This window comes from Lichenostomus cassidix, chromosome 1 (genome assembly GCF_008360975.1).
Source record: "Lichenostomus cassidix isolate B80296 chromosome 1, HeHo_3.0, whole genome shotgun sequence".
NCBI lineage: Eukaryota > Metazoa > Chordata > Aves > Passeriformes > Meliphagidae > Lichenostomus > Lichenostomus cassidix.
In genome coordinates this window covers 60,153,824-60,172,216 of record NC_139479.1, presented here as the reverse complement: position 1 = coordinate 60,172,216, position 18,393 = coordinate 60,153,824, and the positions used below count along the sequence as shown (strand labels likewise).

The 18,393-nt window shown below is 42.2% G+C and overlaps 1 long non-coding RNA gene across 2 annotated transcripts; it reads left to right on the top strand.

Moving 5' to 3' along the window:
- The first annotated feature begins 9,798 nt into the window (after positions 1–9,798).
- Positions 9,799–17,039, top strand: LOC146444703 (uncharacterized). 2 transcript variants are annotated; one of them, XR_014851852.1, is made up of 4 exons: positions 9,799–9,878; positions 9,973–10,021; positions 13,192–13,383; positions 16,259–17,039. It is a non-coding gene; the product is annotated as an uncharacterized LOC146444703 (long non-coding RNA). The 2 variants fall into 2 exon arrangements; XR_014851851.1 differs by having other exon boundaries at positions 13,192–13,420.
- Positions 17,040–18,393: the final 1,354 nt, after the last annotated feature.

Below are 18,393 nucleotides of genomic sequence, written 5' to 3'. Positions count from 1 at the left end.
GAATACATCTGACCCTTTTGCCCCAGACTCTAGAAGTAGGAAAAAAGTCCTCCTGGTTCACCAACTTTCAGATATATTCTCAGCCTAAAGTGAATAAGACAGCACACTGAGCTTTATCCATCTGTCAGATACCCATGGTGCGTTTATCTGGATGCAGATTAGCCGTGCTGTGGGTGCAAAGACCTGAGCTGGCTCAGTGCAGAGAGGCTGATCAGTTCAGGTGCAGTGTCATGTGAAGGCGGCATTAGGATTTTAAGGTCAGGGAAGGTTCAGGAGGTGTATGGCTGTGTTTGCACAGTGGTGAGCTTAAGCTCATAAACTCTGCGGGACCCAACCTGTTTCCCTGCACAGCTGCCCAACTGTCCAGTGCCATATGTTACGGGGTGTGCCTTCTTCTGGAGGACACAGTCTGGCTAGCAGCTTTTACTATTACTGTTATTGTTATTATTAAATGAAATGTCCTCATTGCAATACCACAGATAATATGGAGGACACTTGAGCTGAATAAACAAAGCAAACAGCTTTGTTTCAAAACCTAGTTGAGCAGACCCATAAATTCTGCCTTGTCCATGACTTTCACAAATTCAGAGCTTCTTACCTTTCCTCAAAATTGGTAAGTGAACTTCGAGTGCTTACTACAAAAAATATTCTTTCATTATAATTCAGATTTTATGATTAAATGTGGTAAATTCATCATAACTTGAGATAGGCTCATTTTTAAAATAAGCAAAATTCCAATTTAAAGAAAAAAATTTCAATTTGCACCTTTTTTTTAATGTCTCCCTTTTTTTTATTTTTTTTTTAATTTTTTGTTCCTCACCACAGGCAGATCACACATTTGTAGGAGTTCCTAGGGGGCATGATTTTCTATGTCTGCCCATGTTTTATGTCACTGGCAACTTTTATTCTTCTGGATTCTTTGATTTTTGGTTATCATGAAAAGCATGGAATTCTGTAAGATGGGATTTATATGGAAACTAGGAAAAATAAAAGGAAAATTAAGCAAAAATGAAAGGAGAAGTAAAAAAATAAAGCACCGGAATTTCCTGTGCTTGCTTCCTACAACACCATGTGACCATTAGAATCCATTTATCCTTCACTAATTATTCTTTATTAGAGGGAATGTCTGATTATCTGACTTCTCTGACATATACTTTCTCTCCCTCTTTCCCTTCATTGGCTGGAGGGATTGGTGATGGTCAGTAATACTGCAATCATCAATTACTCCAACTTCCTTCAGGAAATGGAAACAAAAGCACATCCATTCAAACATTTTGAACTCTCTTTAAAGTCCTGAAGAAGTAGCAGAAGGCTTGAGGTGTAGTTTCTTACCTTTCTAAACCAGGACTCTCTTCCTTTACATAAATCAGGAAAGGAAAAATTCAACCTTTTGCTAATTTGTGTAGGACTTTGATGATAATTTGCCTGGAGACATTTAAGTGGTACAACATGAAATAACAGAAACTAAAATTAATGGAGTTGGAATGGGATCGCATTGTGCAGGGCCCCCACATATGGTTACAATTCGGTATTTCCTCTGTATCTGACAGGATCCTTACAGCAAGAATGTTTCTGAGGAACTGCTACTGCACCCACCATGAAAGCACAGAGAAGAATACCTCACCCCACAGTGTCTGTTCACCATTCTTTCTCCTCCCATGGTAACTCCTTGCGGGTTTTATTTGTGTTCACAATTAAACACAAGCCTGAGTTTGCTCTCCTAAGCAGGCTTGTCCATTGCTCATGGTATAAACCTCAAGGGTGGCACTGGAAGGTCTCCCTGTTTGGATACAGTTGATATACACTCCATGAGGTCAGTGAAGCTTCTCACACATAGCACCCAGAGCCACCTGAGATGCTGTGAGACAGCTGAGGTATTCAGGCTGATCTGGCAGACATGGCTCATGATCTACAGGAGGCACATGTCAGCCTGGAGAGGCAGCCAGGGGCCAACCAAGCTAGTGCAGGACAGCTCCAGTGGCCAGTGTTTCAGAAGACATAGCGCACTCTTGGTGTCTACAGCTGAACCAGGTGCCTGAGCTCCCAGTGTAGTCAGCTGAAATCTAGTCAGTGCAGTCAGCAGCATCCAAAAGCTACACATGGAATCGAATGCTGGGGTGCAACCCAGTTGCCTAAACATAGGTATAAATTTTCATTTTAGATGTCCTTCCATATTTCAGGTATTCACAAGGGACTGGCAAATATGATTTGAAACTACTGGTTGTTAAAAGCATCTAGGAGGAGCTGCTAGACACTAGGTAGGATACTCAAGCCAACCAGAACCTACATTTTGGCAAACAAATCTCCAGGTCTAAAGAGAGGCTCATGCTCTGTGGAATGAACAACAGATGACTCAAGTTAAAAACCAGCCCAACAGCAAAAAGCTCCAACTTAGCTATGATGGTGCCTCAGCACACAGCATGAATGAAGAGCTGGTGCGTCACAATGCTCACGAGCTCACCTTTTGCTAAATTCTCTCTTCACCTTGTAGACAGAAGCTACAACCCCCAGTTAGCCTATGGCAACCACTGACCAACAGGTTGCCCTTGCTGGAACCCCAGGTAAGCGAAGTGTGTCACATTAACACAAACCTGGCCAGATACAAACCTCACTAATATCATGAACTCGTGCCTAAGTATGAATCTGTCTTTCATTTCACTGTTTCCATTGCTCATAATTATTACCATTGGCACAAACAGAGAATTATCCCCTTTGCTCAATCCTGCAATGAGTCTGACTTTTTCATAGCTATGCTTAATTGTTGCCAAGGTTCCCTGTAGGAGCATTAGCCTGCTTAATATTACACGGCTTGAGAAAATTAAGTGATCAATATCAGGTTAAGAGCACTCAGTTGTTCTTTCTTGGCTTTTGTAATTGCTTGTGTGATGGGAAAATAATCACTGTGTTGAGTTTATTGCTGTACTCATTGTCCTCAGTTGGTGATTTTGTTGTTCAGTTGCGGACATGTCTGATTTAAATTGTCTATAATATTGCTGTCTTAGAAGGAAATAGAAAGGAAAGGGGAAGGGAAAGGAAGTAGGAAAATTAAAGGCTGATCTAAGATTAACATAGTGTTTACTCTGGCTCCTGGCAAGGCCTGTTTGTAAAGGGAGACTCCCAAAGCAAAAATCATCGAGAATGAATTTCTTTAAAGTGACACTGTCAATTTCAATATCACACTTCAGGATTTTTGGTTTTTACTCCATGTTGTTATAAGTAACACCCAAACCAATTATATCCCACTAATCCCATTGGAATACCTCAGATTACAGTTGTGAGAATAGAGAAAAAGCATTTATCTCTATTTTTTGGTTTGCTTTTACTGCAATTCCTAGCACACTAGTTTCATATTCGAGTTGGAAGGGACTCACAAGGATCAAGTCCAGCTCCTAAGTGAATGGTCTGATACGGGGACTGAACCCACAATCTTGGCATTATTAGCAATATGTTCTAAGAACACAGTTCTAACCAACTGAGCTAGTCCATGATCACCAACTTGTATGGAAAGCTTATACACAAAAAGGATCATGTAATTTCTTAATAGGTCTCCATCCTGTTGTTTATGTTGTTTTTTGATAGAATAACAGGAGAGAAAAAACCACCACCAGTGACTTTTGAAATAAGATTTTTAAAACCAGCAGGGGAAGTAGAAAAACAGAAATCCCCACAAGTCCTCTGCAGTGAGGGGTTAGGGTCCTTGCTTTCAGCCATGCAGAGACAAGCCAGTCCCTAGTGAAAAGATGCCTACTGCCTTCAGAAGCCAGTGGGAGCGGGCTGATAAAGAGATCCCTCTAACTGTGGTGCTTATGAGTCACTGGTGTAAGCGTTAAGACATCCTGGGAGAAAGAGGGAAACAAAACTGGTTACTCACTGCCTTTGTTTAGCTGGCTTCAGAGGTTTCAAGAGACCTGAATACAGACACTGTGGCATATGCCAACTGTTGACTCCATCAAATAATAAAGCAATCCCAGTGGGTATTAAGAAGCGTGGAATCATTCTAATGAGTCTGGCAAAATCTCATTAGGATGAACAGCAGGTGATGACAAAATATTTGCTCTGTATGCAAATGACTTGTTTCCTTCTCTGTCTGCGTGCGGTTGCATGAGTGCTCAGAACAGGAGCTGTCACATAATCACTTACTGGAGTGAAGCACTGCAGATGTGGTGGTTGCATTTCAAATATATCAGTGGAAAAATGAGGAAAAGGATAGAAAAGAGAGCCCCCTGTATCACCAGGCTCTTAGCCTCTTTCTTGCACAATAGAACACTTTGCTGGGCATCCAGACAGTCCAGCTGTCTTTCCAGAAACGCCTTCAAAGCAAGGACAGATGGGCTGCAAGTTGTCAAAACTTCTCCAAGAGCTGTGAGTATAGAAAGCATGATGGAAGGAGGGAAGGGGGTGTGCTGAATATTGAGAAGAAGGCAAAACATGGCAGTTCCTGTTGACAGAAGTAGGTTACCTGCATAGACCCGAGTCTGACCTGACCTGCTAGTTCAAAAATAACTAATCAACCCCAAACTATCCAGCTGCAGGCTCAGATGTTGCACAGTAAATCACTGCTTTGTCCCCTTCTGCTGCCTTAACATCAGGCTGTGTAGCCCTGGATATCTGTTCCGTTCCTGATGGTGTTTCTGGCATGGTACGCTTCCATTCTCTCCAGTGTATCATTGATAATGCTTCACACATTTGTTTTTAATCACTTTGGTATTTATTTATTGCTGCAGTCCTGTTCCTACTCCTCATACATGTCAGAGGCAAAATTCTTGTATAGGGGAAGTGGAAGTCCCCCAAGAGCCCCATTCTTCTGTGCACACTGGTGGAGAGGAGGACAGGGCAGTCGAATCAAAGGACATTCCAGATTAAATAACCCAAGCTACACAAACACAAGTGTTCCTGCTGATCTTCTCTCCAGCACCTGGCAGTCAAAAACCTTCACTATGTACTCTCCCCATGTAATTGTGGTTTTCTCTCAAAAAAAGGAGTCAGGAATGCATTTGAAGCCTTCCTTCTAAAAACACCTTTAAGATCCCCAGGGCCATGAAAAACTTCCAGCTCTGAAAGGCAAAGGACTGTGTGTATGATGACCCTGTGCTCCCACCATGCTCATCGGTTCTTACCTGGAGACAGTTTGCTATAGACTGTCCTTCAGAGAGAGAATTAAGTAAGCTGACTATGAGAAAGAGCCATTTTCTCTCCTGCTGAAGTCTTATACAGATGGGGTAAAACCAATACACTATAGAGCAGAAATTTGCCTCCTTCACCATCCATCAACTTGCAGCCAAAATTGTATGGAAGTCAGGGAAAGAGGACCAGTCCCCTAAATTGTCCCCTCCACAAAAGAAAAGAAAAAAAATCATTTGCTGAGCCTTTGTGTTCCAAGTATGTTAAAATGAGTTATTATCTGGTTTTAATAATAGCAATTATTTAAATTTTTAACATTATTAGATACCAATAATATTAGGACTCTTTTAGTCAGTAGATCTTTATCAAAAATACTTTTCATACAAGTGGTTTGTCATGGTAAAGTCAATATTACAATTTCTTCTTTCCTAAATTTGGGAAGTCTGTAAGCATCACCAAGTAGATTATCAAGTGCATTGGGAAGCAATGCCTAGTCCTCCTGATTCCCAGAGCAGCAGCTTGGGAGCACAGGGGCACTGTGTCTCACTGTGTCATTCCTGTGGGTCTGGGACCTTCAGAGCTACCAAAGCTCCTTTCTGAGGCTGGAGGTTTTAGGAATAAGTTGGATAAACATTACTTGGGGTAGTATGGGATATGTTTGACTGTCTGGGCATGGGGACTGGCAAGATCATCTCTTGAGATCCAGACCTGTAGCCTAGGATTTGATGACAGTCTCCTACACGGTATTCGTCTTAGATTTAATAATTGCATTAAATTGAGGTCTGCAGTCGAAGTGCTGCCAAAATGACAGCAGGCCAAGAACTACATTAAGCACTGAAAGGCAGGCTCAGTGGGGTTTGTAGGGCGGCGAGGCTTGTTCTCACGGTTGGGTTATGGATGCCGAGGGAACACGTTCCAACGCAAACCAACAGCAGTGCACAGGGGGGTCACAGTCGGCTGGTTCTGCTTAGCAGCTTTTGCTGACCAGCAAAAGCAATGGAAATCCCAAGCCCTCAAAAAGCAGTAGTTCTTAAGCAACCACTTTTTCTTTCCTTTTAAAATTTTTTTGCTACTCGGTTAGCCAAACAACTGAATGTTTGTTCAGTGCGACTGACTGCAGTAAGAAAACTGGACAGCAATGGCAGTGATTAATTTCAAACCTAAAATGTCATCTGATGTTAGTGGTGGTCTGTATCAGCTGACCAAAGGTCATGCACATGCTGATCCCAGATACATATTGCTCTGAAAAAAAAAAATCCTGTGGATCTCTCTGAAATGCAGGATAGATCAGAATGCTCTAGGTTTGGCTCCCTGTACCCAAAGCAGTCCTTCACCATGCCCAAGAGGCTTTGTGTCCTCACACTCTTGCTGTAACAGCATACCCTCAGGCTGGGATGGGTGCTTGTGGGCATTCTGGAAAAACATCCCTTAGGCGAATGAGGCACAGCTCTCAGCGTATTTCACACACTTCCTACTGAAAAAGACAACAAGTAGAAAGAAGTATTTCTCTCTCAGAATCACAGGAAGACTACATGGTGTTCAAATGAGATCCAAGACCAAGCAGCCTAAACAGGAGAGCACAAGCCCTAAACAGTAAGGGCAGGTGTCAGTATGTGCTGCTTGGCCTTGGCAGTGGTCCTTGCCTTCTTTTTTTTTTTTTTTTGAGCAGTAGAGGTGGAATCTTATAGAAACTACAAGGAGAGCTTACTCATACAGAGACATCTAGTACTATCTGGGGTGCCAAAACACATCTTGTATGGTTTTCACTCTTTCTTCCAAAGGAATATGTTGCATTTAAGACTTCTGTGGTACCTGTCCACAGAATAAACCCTGCTGTGTCTTTGTGCTGCCAAGTGTTCCAGTTGCTCATCTCTCATTTGAGTTTTTGCAGCCTGAACTGGGCTCTGTGTTTTTACTGCTGAGTGAGTTTGCAGTTAACAGCAGCAAGCACATATTCCCTGCAGTCTCAGAGGTGTCTGTAGAGCAAACCTACCCTGAAGAAGTGATAAATACCTCTAGATAGTCTTCTTGTTCCCATAGGCCAATGGTAGTAATGCTCTCCTGGAAGTCCTTTGAAAATTGAAGTACTTTAATTAAAAGTAATTAAATTAACACACTGGTCAAAGTAAAATGAGACTGTGGGTGGGCATCTTTTATCATGGGTTTGAAGTGAATAGAGAGATCCTATGCGTTCATATCATTCTCCTCATAAAAATAATTCCTGTTAAAGCTGGGGGAGGAGAGAGCTACCCTTTGATTTCTTTGTCCTCAGCCTCTTCCCTCTGAGATCTCAGAGCACTTTGCTTTTCTCTTCCTTCTCCTCCAGTCCTAGACACAGACTGCAACTTCCTGACCTTCTCATCCCCACCTTCCCTTCCTAACATGTCTTCAGCATTTATCTTAGAGTTTGCTCAGTCCTGCCTCTGCTGTATCACTGCCTCCCAAACTGCTGTAACCTTTTTCTTCCACTCATTTTCTGGTCTTTCTACCTACCCCTCTAGTCTTGGCTGTCCCAGATCCTCAAAGTCAGCCTTCACATATTCTGCAGCTCCCTGAGGTCCATCTCACTTTGAGGTCCATCTCACTGTGAAGCCCACGCTGTACCTATCCTTGAAGGACTTCACTGCTACTCTTCCCTTGGGCAAAGTAGAATAGTACACATTTCCCCTTTATCTTTCCCCTGCCCAGGGATAGAAATCCACCCATCCAGATGTAGAAAAAATAGAACATGCCTGGGTAGAAAATGGTGACCGTAATCTGGGGATGAGAAGTGCTATATCAAGATTTACTTGTTTGTTTAGATAAGCTTCTAGGAAGTCTGGACCATGTTGGAGCATATCTACAGCCATTTTTGTGGAAAAACTGTACTGCTACCACTCACTTAGTGTTTATGTAGCAAACTGTACGTTACAAATTGCTCCAGAGCAGGCAAGAAAAGGTTGTTAAGAAGAGAACAGCAGCTAAATGGGTAAACACAGCTTTCAAACTTTTTCTCCTCTCAGTTCTCAGCATTGTGCTGGGTTTGTTCTCCAAATGCCAGACTGAGAAATGTCCTCTCACTTTTACTTAAAGTAACTCAGAAGGCAGATTATTCTTCTTTCCTGTTTTGCCTCTTTCTCTTTGTCTTTGTGTAATAAATTAAAGTGGTAACCACTGGCTTACCTGGGTATTTTTGTGGACTCTGGAAACAAGATTCATCCTGTCTTTCAGCCCGTGCTGAGGCATTGACGTCTAATTGCCCCTAGACACCGCCACTAATCACTTTGTCTTAGGCTGAAACACCCCTTACAAGTGTCTCACTTCTCCCAGATCCAAACCTACCAGAGGCCAAACGTACACCGTGCATTTTGCTCATCCACCAAGATGTTTCTCCTCAGCAGATCTAGAACTCTCTGTGAGGCTGGCTCACAGGGGCCTTTATACCTGATAGGTGTCAGTCCTTCTTGGCACCTCCACTTTGCAGGTGCTTGGGATTTTCAGAAGCAGATGTATCTCTCCAACTGTATTGGTTAGTAGGGACAAACCATGAGGAAATCAGGAACCTGAAGGCATTGTTATCCTTGTGATGGTGGTTTTGTACAAGGTTTTTGTCCTGAGCTGTGCATGTTCACACTTCCATTACAACAAACTTTGCTGGGCAGTTATAGGATACTCTTTCCTTCCTGGACAGACAAGTCTTTGAAGCCTTTTTCTCCAATTTAACTTAATGAAAACTTGAGCCTTCACCTTGTTGTAGAGTTAAAATATTCCTACTTGAGCTAAAAGAATATTTAAGGGTATTTTTTTTCATCCACTGATTTCTCCTGTCTCCAGAGAAGACAGAAAATCAAACAGTTTGCTTTGTACTTGCGAACCTTACACTACCACACATTTTTTAGCAACATTGGGAACAATAACTTACAGGGTTGTGTTCTGTAAGGGAGCAATATAACTCCAAATCTTGCGTAACTGAAACTTACGCAAACTTCAGCGAGATTTTTCTTCCATTAATTATGGAAGAACAAAGGATCTACTCTTTCATATTTAAAAAATCACCTCTTCCTGGAATCTCAAGACTAAGGTGTTTTTACTGTGAAAAAGAGCTTCATGGTAATGATAGCAGAATATCAGATTACTGACTGTACAACAGTCCTCTGTTTGGCTTCTGTCTACTTCATAACAACATTTAGTAAAAAGCTGAATGCCTTCCAGAGACACCTTTAATTTACATGCTAAGAATGTTTATGCCTCTCAAGTGGTCAAATTAAATTGTATCAAATGAACTGTATGGGCTTGACATAGGTTCTAAGGCCCTGTTTAAACTGTTGTGTTCATGAAACAATTAAAGCTGAACAAACAGTGCCAAAAGATTTCAGAGAGGATTAGTTCAAATGTTTAACTAAACTAATTTCTGCCACGGTTGGTTTCCATGGGCATTCATTTGATCTGGCAGAAATGCTCTTTCCTTAAGCATTTAACCAAAGTCTAATTGTAAGAGTCACATCTGTTCTGTCGAGGAAGGTAAACAACGATTTTGCCTCCCATGATCACTTGTAACTGAACAGTTCCATATCACACCTCTTGGATAGCAGGTGTCCAGCAGCCAAGGTACTCAAGGAAGATTTGGATTTTTTACTGATAGTACGTTATTGGGCTGGGTCTTAAAAACAGTAATTCTGCGTGCGTTGACTGTTTTTACAGACCGCAATAGCCTAGGCTCAAACACCTCAACTTCAGACTTTGCAAACTAGGCACGACTGGAGTCATGACATCTTCAGGTGAACACTTTGACATTACACCAGATTTTGATGTCAACAAGGATAAGCAACTCTTCTAACATGGTCTGCTGAACTGATTAATCTCTCCACACAGACCCTTTCTTCACTCTCCAAAGTCTTCAGAAAAGCCTTGAGGATATGAGGTAGGAGTATGGGAGTATTTAAATGAAGTAGGAAAGGAGTGTTGCTGATGGAGTTATCCAGTCCCTTCAGAGTAACAAGTCCTCATCCTATACTCACTGAAATTGTAAACCTGAAAGACAAAATTAAGGTGAAGCAAGCTTAGAATATTTTGTTTATGCCTGCTTCAAATCACAACATCTTTGCATAAGGTACTACTAATGTAGTAATTAGCAACCGGTATCCCAAGTTGCCTAGAGAGATGCTCTCTCCCAGATTTGGATATGATCTCCAGATGACCTCAGCTGGAAACATTTTTTTGATTACCTGGCATCAAGGGTGCTCACATAGAAGATCTTCAATTCTGACATTTGCTCATAAATTTTGTCTATGAGAACTTAGTAGTCTAAACCAGTGCCCTTCCGAAGGTGAATAGAAGTTCTAGGTAAAGCCCAATAATTTATTAACATTTACTCCTTTTGGTTATGCAACAAAATAGATCTTTTTTCCATGTTTTTGATAAGGGAATAGCTTTTGGTCAAACTACAGGGCAGCTGGCTGGACTGTTAGTCATGGGATGACTTTGTAACCTCTACAGCACTACTTAGGGTTATTATCTTTATTTATCTGTTTAATAATGTTTTAACAGATATTGCCAGTGCATGTCTGGAGGGAGACCTGCTAAGCATAAACAGTAAATATTGATCCTCCTGTCTTTTCCCTAAGCACATCTGCCAAAGCATCCTTAGTCTTCAGACCTGAGATCTGATACTCCTCTTTGGCACTGTACTTAAACATCACAAAAAGAAACTACTACAGCTGGTCATCTTTGCACTGTACTTAACAACATCGGGAAGTAATCATGGCTAATTGCTATGGCTGTAATTCCAAACCTGACAGTTGGCAGAGAATCAGAGGCCTCAGTCACATTTGCTGAATGTCTCTCTAATATGCTCCACCAGATAGTTTATGGCAGTGCTCTCCAAAGCCTTGCCCTTTGACTACTTGCATTTCTCCAGTACTCAGGTGGTCGCTGCCAAGGCTGTTCTCCTCTAGGGTAATTATTTGTGCAGTGTAACTTCTTGGAAGCCCAGCTGGCAAATGTTGCTTTCATGTAGGCTGGACTAGATCTATCTAGAGAAGGGTTGGCAGTGTAAAGTTTCTAGGGGCACCTACAGTGAATGAATAAACACTAGTTATAAAGAAAAAGCAGATGCCATCTGCTCCTACTCGGGTAACTTCTGTTGACTTCAATGGCAATGTGACAATTTTCACAGCCACTCCATTTGCTTTTGTGGAAATACTTCCTTTAATATTAACAATGATTCAAAACGACAAGCCCCAGAGGTCTGAGTGGGCTAGAGAACTGAAAACACTGATGATGGAGTGTGGATACATTCCCACGATAGTCAGCAGAATGGATCAGTTGACATTTATGAGCAGTCTGTATATCCCAGCAGTGGGTGCCTGAGCTAAGATGAGTTAGGTAGCATTTTCTAAATCTCTTTGGTACTATGGGATCAGTGGTTCTCATCACAGAATCCAGTTTGGAGAAAGCACCACCAAGGCAATTACTTTTAATAGAAACCTATGTGCCAGAAGTGTGTAGAAACAGATGTGCCTCTCTCTGACAGAGGTGCTGCATCTTGGGAAATGCAGCACTCCAAGAATGAGTATCTGTGCTTCCTGGGATGAAATTTCCCTTAGAAATAAGCAGATGATCTCATCCTGTCAGGTTCTTGCTCTAGCAGGACCACCCAGGCAACTTCAGAAAGCCCTGCACCACCTCTAAAAGGAACAAACACTGAAAGATGGAAAGCACTTCTGACAGATCACCAAGGTCTGCATCTTGTGCCACCAAAATCAGAAAAGAGCAAAATACATAACTAATCTTCTGGGCAAATGAAGAACAACATGGTAAAATAAATCCACTGGTAGCTCCGGGACAGAGGATAAAGTCTGACTAGTGACCAAAGAGTGTCATGAAGGAGTACTGGTTTGTTTTGAAAGGACTGCTGAACTTAATGTTGGCACTTGAACTGGAATAGCAATGAAAGATGTGAAATTACTGCTCATTTGGCTAGCAAAGCCATAGACTCCTGTAGACACTGCCATATATCATATCCTGTCGTTTTCTGGTTTTCAAAGTAGCACATTTCATAGTACAACAGGGCTGTGGCCAGAGCTGTGTAGACACCAAGCTAAGAACTGAATGCAGCTAAAGGTTCAACATACCACTGGAGACTTTCACAAGAGCCTTTAGCCATGATGTCTATCCCAGCTTCTTCAGTGTATGCACTGCATGCGCTGGTTTGCCTCTAGGCTTGCCCAGACTCATTCAGGGCACAGGCACCTGATCAGGGTACAGTTCCTGAGTCATCGCTTCCCAGCTCCCTGCTGCTGATGTGGAGTCTGCAGGCGCAGCACCTGAGGCATTAGTGAGGTAATACAAGGGAGAAGAGGTTGTAGATAAGGCATGGGCACTTGATCCTGTGTCGGAGCCTTTTACTCTAAGACCCGCATATCGGCAGCTGGCATATGCCTCCCTTCAGGCTGTTTTGCTGATGCTCCAAAGTCAGTGGCGTGTACGTGACTGCAGAAGAGGTTAAACTGGTGTAACCAACCCAGCACAATGAGAATTCAGAGGAGAATTCAGCAGGATGCATTTTTCTTTCCTTAAAGTGTCATCTAGGAGATCAAACCAACTGATCTAATGATGCTCTCTTACAGATCATGGCTATTAAAATAAACGTGCATCTAGCTCTCCATTTGACTCTATGGCACACAAAACACACCTTGTACTTTAGCTGGGCTGGTATAGGCAAACATGATGGCCTCTACTGCCTGTAGCTCAAGTGTAGTCACCCTGCAAGAGTTGCCCTAAGTCCTTCTGAGTTAAACATCAAAAGCTAACTGTTTTGAGGGTAGCAAAGCCCTCTTCACTGGCTTAGTATATTGCCTTATATTTGTATTGCCATTCCTTCCTTCCAAACTCAGTCCCAGGCACCAGTATTAAAGCATCAGATGCTTATGGTACAAAGGTTTGTATTTCAGCATGGCACAACAAACAGGGCTGGGGCAGACTGAATTTGTGATTGTTTTCACTGGCTTTGGAGCATCTGTAATGAATAAGATGCTAAAAGAAAACTAAATCAACAATACACACTTGAGATTTATGGGATTTCTTTTTCAGGAGCATGGAGAAAGCAAGTAAGAAAGGAGAATGTCTGGATGTTTACAGTTCACTCAGCTCTATTCAGCATCTTCACATAGCTGTGAAGAGCAAAGCACAGTGCACTCCTATGTTGGACCAACTAGGCTGAGCTTTGACAGTGAAATTGAAAAAGACTAGAGGACTTCAAGATAAATAAGACAGCAGGAAAAAGTAATGAAGAAATTAAACTGACCTTCTTTAGAAATGGGTGAGACAGGATAAACAGGGAGAGATCTTGTTTTGCTTTCATCCTGGAAAAAATAACATTTCTTCCTTTCCAGTTCAGCACAGTTGACTGATTTGGAAACAAATCTGTTTTCTCTGGAAAGATTTATTTGCCCAATGACTTTTTTTCTTTTTTTTCTTTTTTTTCCTTTTTTTTTTTTTGGCAAAAAGCAATAGGTTGAAAGAACAAGGCTTGTCTTGTTAGTAGGTTTAAAGGGCTCAGTAATTAACTGGTACATTTGGAGGCATGGCATACAGGATACTTGCTGCAACCTACTTTATTACAGTGTCACAGGGAAGTGCCCTGAAATGGGCAAGAACTTTATAAAAACACTGTTTATTTCTCAGGCAGTATCAGATAGCAGGATTATTTCGTTATGAAGCTAAGCCAGAGTATTTGCTGAAGTAAGGACACCCTGCCCTGACCTTTGAGAACGTGCTTTCATCTGTGACATGCTTTCTCTCTCCCTCCCTTCCTTTCCGTCTTTCTTTCTGCCTTTTCTAAGTTGGAAACAAAGCAACACTTATTTAGTCTAGGGACAGCATGCACTTTTTCACATCAGTCCTTTGCAATACACAGTAGGTGCCTTAAAAAAACAAATTGACATCCTGTGATTTGGGAAGTTTGTCACAAGGGTCATTTGTCCCTGAAGTCATCTCCTTTTGCTGCACAATGTTTAGCAACATTATTCACAGCCAAACCTCTTTACTCCCTTACATTTTTCTGCTTTTTTTTTTATTTTTAATTTGGTATGATATTGCAGACAATTGCTGCCTTGAAACAAAATTAACAAAAATGTTAGTGGTTCAAAATAGGACTTTAATTCCATGCTGCAGTGTTTTAAATCCGGGTGACTTGACCTTGTGAAGACCTAAAGAGCTGCATCTTGCAGTAACTGTAAATAATGTGGAGAAGTGCTCAGCACTTCTGGAATACAGCTACTGTTAGCCTATTCTCTGAATGTGCAAGCCAAAATAGAGGCATCTGTATTTGGAAATGCAAAGCTAGCGAGTCTCTTCAAGTACCAAACAGACCCTTGTGGGAGGGAAGAGAGTCTCTTCAAGCATATTTCTGGAAATGCAAAAGATAAACATTTATCTTGCAAAATTATGCCTCTTGTGTCTCAAGGGCAACCTAAACACTGAAAATTTCCTCTGATTCCTGTGCAAGTCCACATTCATTACTGGTACCAAGACTGAGAAGCGCAGCATTTGCCAATTTGGAAATTAAATTCTTAATTCTTGGATATACTCAAAAATGTATCAGCTGCAGATATCCACATACATGTCCTATTGTTAGGACATGTAATCCCCTTCAAATTGAGGTCAAGATTTGGCCCTAAACATCAGTGTATATTTATTACTATATTCCTTGATTTTCTTTCCCACTATTTCCCTTTAGACTCAGACCTTGTTTAATCAAGTAATAACAAGGATCTTAATAACAAGGAATCAGAAATATCTGGATATATGGGTGTAGATTACTCTAGGGTTGCATGGTACTTGGGATACCATGCCAAACAAGGTTTGTCAGAAAACTCTATCCTCCTTCCCATTTAAAGGCCAGGTCATTGATTTTTAGTTTTATCCAGAATGCAGTGGAACAACCTGGGAGTAAAGCTGTGACTTGCTGAATCATTGTCTCTTCCTGATCTCACTGCACTGGAGAAGGACAGAGGCATCTGCAGCAGTTTAGTTTCTCTAACAGCATCTTTTCTTGGTTACACCAGTTGTAACACTTTGTGATTGTAGTGCTGTGTTTTCCTCAGCTCCTCATGTGAGACCAGGGTCCTTGGCACAGGACAGCCAGCCATGCAACCCAGCGGGCAAGGGAGGAAGAGCCATGTGCAAATCAGTGTGATTTGCTTTCATGGTCTCCTCCACAGGGAGAAACGAAGTGCAGAGGGAAAGGCTTATATTGAAAAGATCAAAGTGGATAGAGAGGAATGAGTTAACAGGCATGCTTTTCAAAAGACATAATTCTCCTGACATCTCAAGGGATGGGTGAAGGGCATATTGCCTTGTCAGTTAAACACAGCCGTTAGTTTCAAGACCATACTAATTAGCCAGCTTAGAAAAACACACTGCTCAGCATTTCTAAATGCAGACTGCAGCCTCTGCCACTCCTCAATGCAGATATATTTGTCCACATCCTCTCAATGTAACATGCTGGTACAGAGGCAGCTTGGTTAGTAGTTAAAAGAGAACCTAGGATTAAGAGAGGCTTCATCCGGTATTTTTCTCACTTGCTACATCCAGGTCAGTCCAGGACAAACCACTAACTGAATAAGGAGTGGGAAGCCCGCTGTGTACTGGGATCCCATTTGCACAACGGAGCAAATCACAGCACTGCCAAGACGCAAGTCACTTCCCTGTGACTGCTCTGGTTTGCACCTGCATAAGCAGGAGTTGTGGTCCCTAATCCCTGTTGACCTTAACTGCAGCAGAGGGCAAAAGGGAAAATCTCTCTTCTGCTGTGCACCGGAAAAGGCATTTGCGAAGAGATAGTAGTGTTACACATTACACCAAGGGTCTGGAGAGCTAACCCAGTGTGCAGAATGGATTGATAAGGAATCTGCTTTGCCTAAAATGACTTTTGAAAAGTTTTGCTTTTCCTCCCGTCCTTCACTTTCCACAGTGTAATTCAGGGCTGCTAAAGCATCACTAAATTGAAAGGGCCTTGTAAACCTCAAGTCTCTTATATTGCTTGGGTGCAGCAGTGGTAGGTAACCATAGTGGTCCATAGATGTATAATTTTAACTTGATAGAAACATGCAGTTAAAGAGTTTAACTACACCCATTTTTTTTTCCCAGTAAACAGATAACTAAAACTACCCAGACAGAAGTCCATGAAATTGTGACTCCAGACTCATCATCTGCTTCAGAGGAGTTCAGAGGCCAGCTATTACTTCAACCATGGAGTTTTCCCATGGCAGTGGTGCAGGCTGTAACTGTGCACCAGCATGAGGAGAGCAACAGGAATCCCTTCTCCTCTGACTGTACCCCCTCCATGGGCTGGGTGGGCACAAGGCTCATTTGACCTTCATTTCTTGTCCCATCCTTGCCCTGACATGTGCATTTGGACCAAAACATTTTCAGGACAGGAAATATGTCTTATTAACTGCTTGTGTGTATGTTCAGCTCTGAGTCAAAGTAGACCTATGAGTGTCACTACAATAACTGTAAATGCCACTGTACTTGGGTTGCATATTCTTAAATAACAGGACTGTACACATCCTGGAAAGCAGACCAAAGCATGTAATTTCTTTATATGATTAGCTAACCACTGCAGGATCCCTTCTTCTCTCTGCCTTTGTCTTACTGTCTTTTCTACCCACTCAATGAGTGGATCATGGAATATCCACCTGCACTGACTCCAGACTGTCTTGGTGCACATGTACTCTCATGCCACAGAGCTCTCAATGCTAGGATGGCTCAGCAGAAACACCTAGAGCTTTATCCACTCAACCTGCATCCAAAAACTGTAATGGTGTTTCTCACACTACTTTTGTTGCCCCATGGGGAATCACTGGGGTTTTTTTTTGTTTTTTTTCCCCCTTTCTGTTTTGCTTTGTTTAATTTTGTTTTATTTTTTGATTGCTTTGGGCATTTTTAGGCAGAGGGTTTTTTTTTTGTTGTTGCTTTGTTTTGTTTTTAGGTTTGGCTGGTTACTTTGGTGGGGGGGTGTTTGTTTTATTTGTGTTTTGTTTTGTTTTGTTTTTTTCTGTCCCAAACACAGGGATTGGTTCATTGACCCCAGGAACACGAGATGCTACTTCATGCAAATTGAAGTGGTATTAGAGAAAGGGACAGGAGATGCTTGCAATGAACTTCCTGTAGTCCATTTCTGGGGATTCCCAGTATGCACTGGTTAATCTGTTGTCTGCTTAATTTTTACTGGGACAGTTGGCCTGGCATTGCTTTTACATTCTTTTGACAAGGGTCCCCCTCTCTGTATGAGAAACCCAGCGATTGCTGCCATTCATTCAGTACCTTTCTGTTGGAGAAGTAGGTTGGGGACAGGTTCTTCATTGACCTGGGACACTCTCTAAGACACTGGGCATCTGTGAGTCATGTCCTACTGCTAACAGACTGTAGGAAGTGGAACAAAAATCAAGCTCTGTATCCTGAAGGTTGGTCACCAGCATCACCTATTTCCATCTGCCCGGAAACCATCACTGTTCCTGGGACAAGGGTGCATCTACAGGAATGGTCCAGACCATTGTCCAGTCCAGAGCTGATGACCCTCTGCATGCCTGGCACACATGCAGACACCAGAGTGACAACTCTGGCCTCAGGCTCAGTGAGTTCAGGTTTTTTCTTGATCCTGCTCTTTATTTTGCCACACAGAACGAGCTGCAGTGCCCAAAGCAGCTCACATAGTGTAGCCAGGCTACACAGAGCCACCATTCCTTCCTCTCAGGTGCTGTGCTTGGTCATGAGTGCAGCTCCTGGGATGGCAAGCCAGGCTCTTTGGCAGTCTGGGGTCCCCTGCCATACCTCCTTACACCAAGTGATCCTTGTGGGGATGGAGCATGCTGCTTTCCCTTACTTTTTTTTACCAGTCTGATTAGACATTGCAATTCCAAATGGCTGTAAATGGCAAATCTCTACTGGATGCAAATAAGAACCATCCGACTTATTGTCTCATAGATGGAATCCACAGCTTTATGCCAGAAATTTACAATTCTATTTTATGTACAAAAAGTTCCCTGTTGAGGCTTTATATGTACTCCATTGCTCTGCTCTGCGTGGAAACCCTTGGCATAATCTTTTCAGAGATAAATAAGCCTTCCACTGAAAGCTAAATGATGCCATTATTTTTTTGATATTTATAGATGTCATCCTGCCGTGCTCCCATGACTGGATTCCAGACAGCCTGAATCTTAGCTTTTCATTTCCAAAAGTTCTGGAGGAGAGAAAGATGTTGGTGTAGGAGGGGCAGAGTGGCAGGCA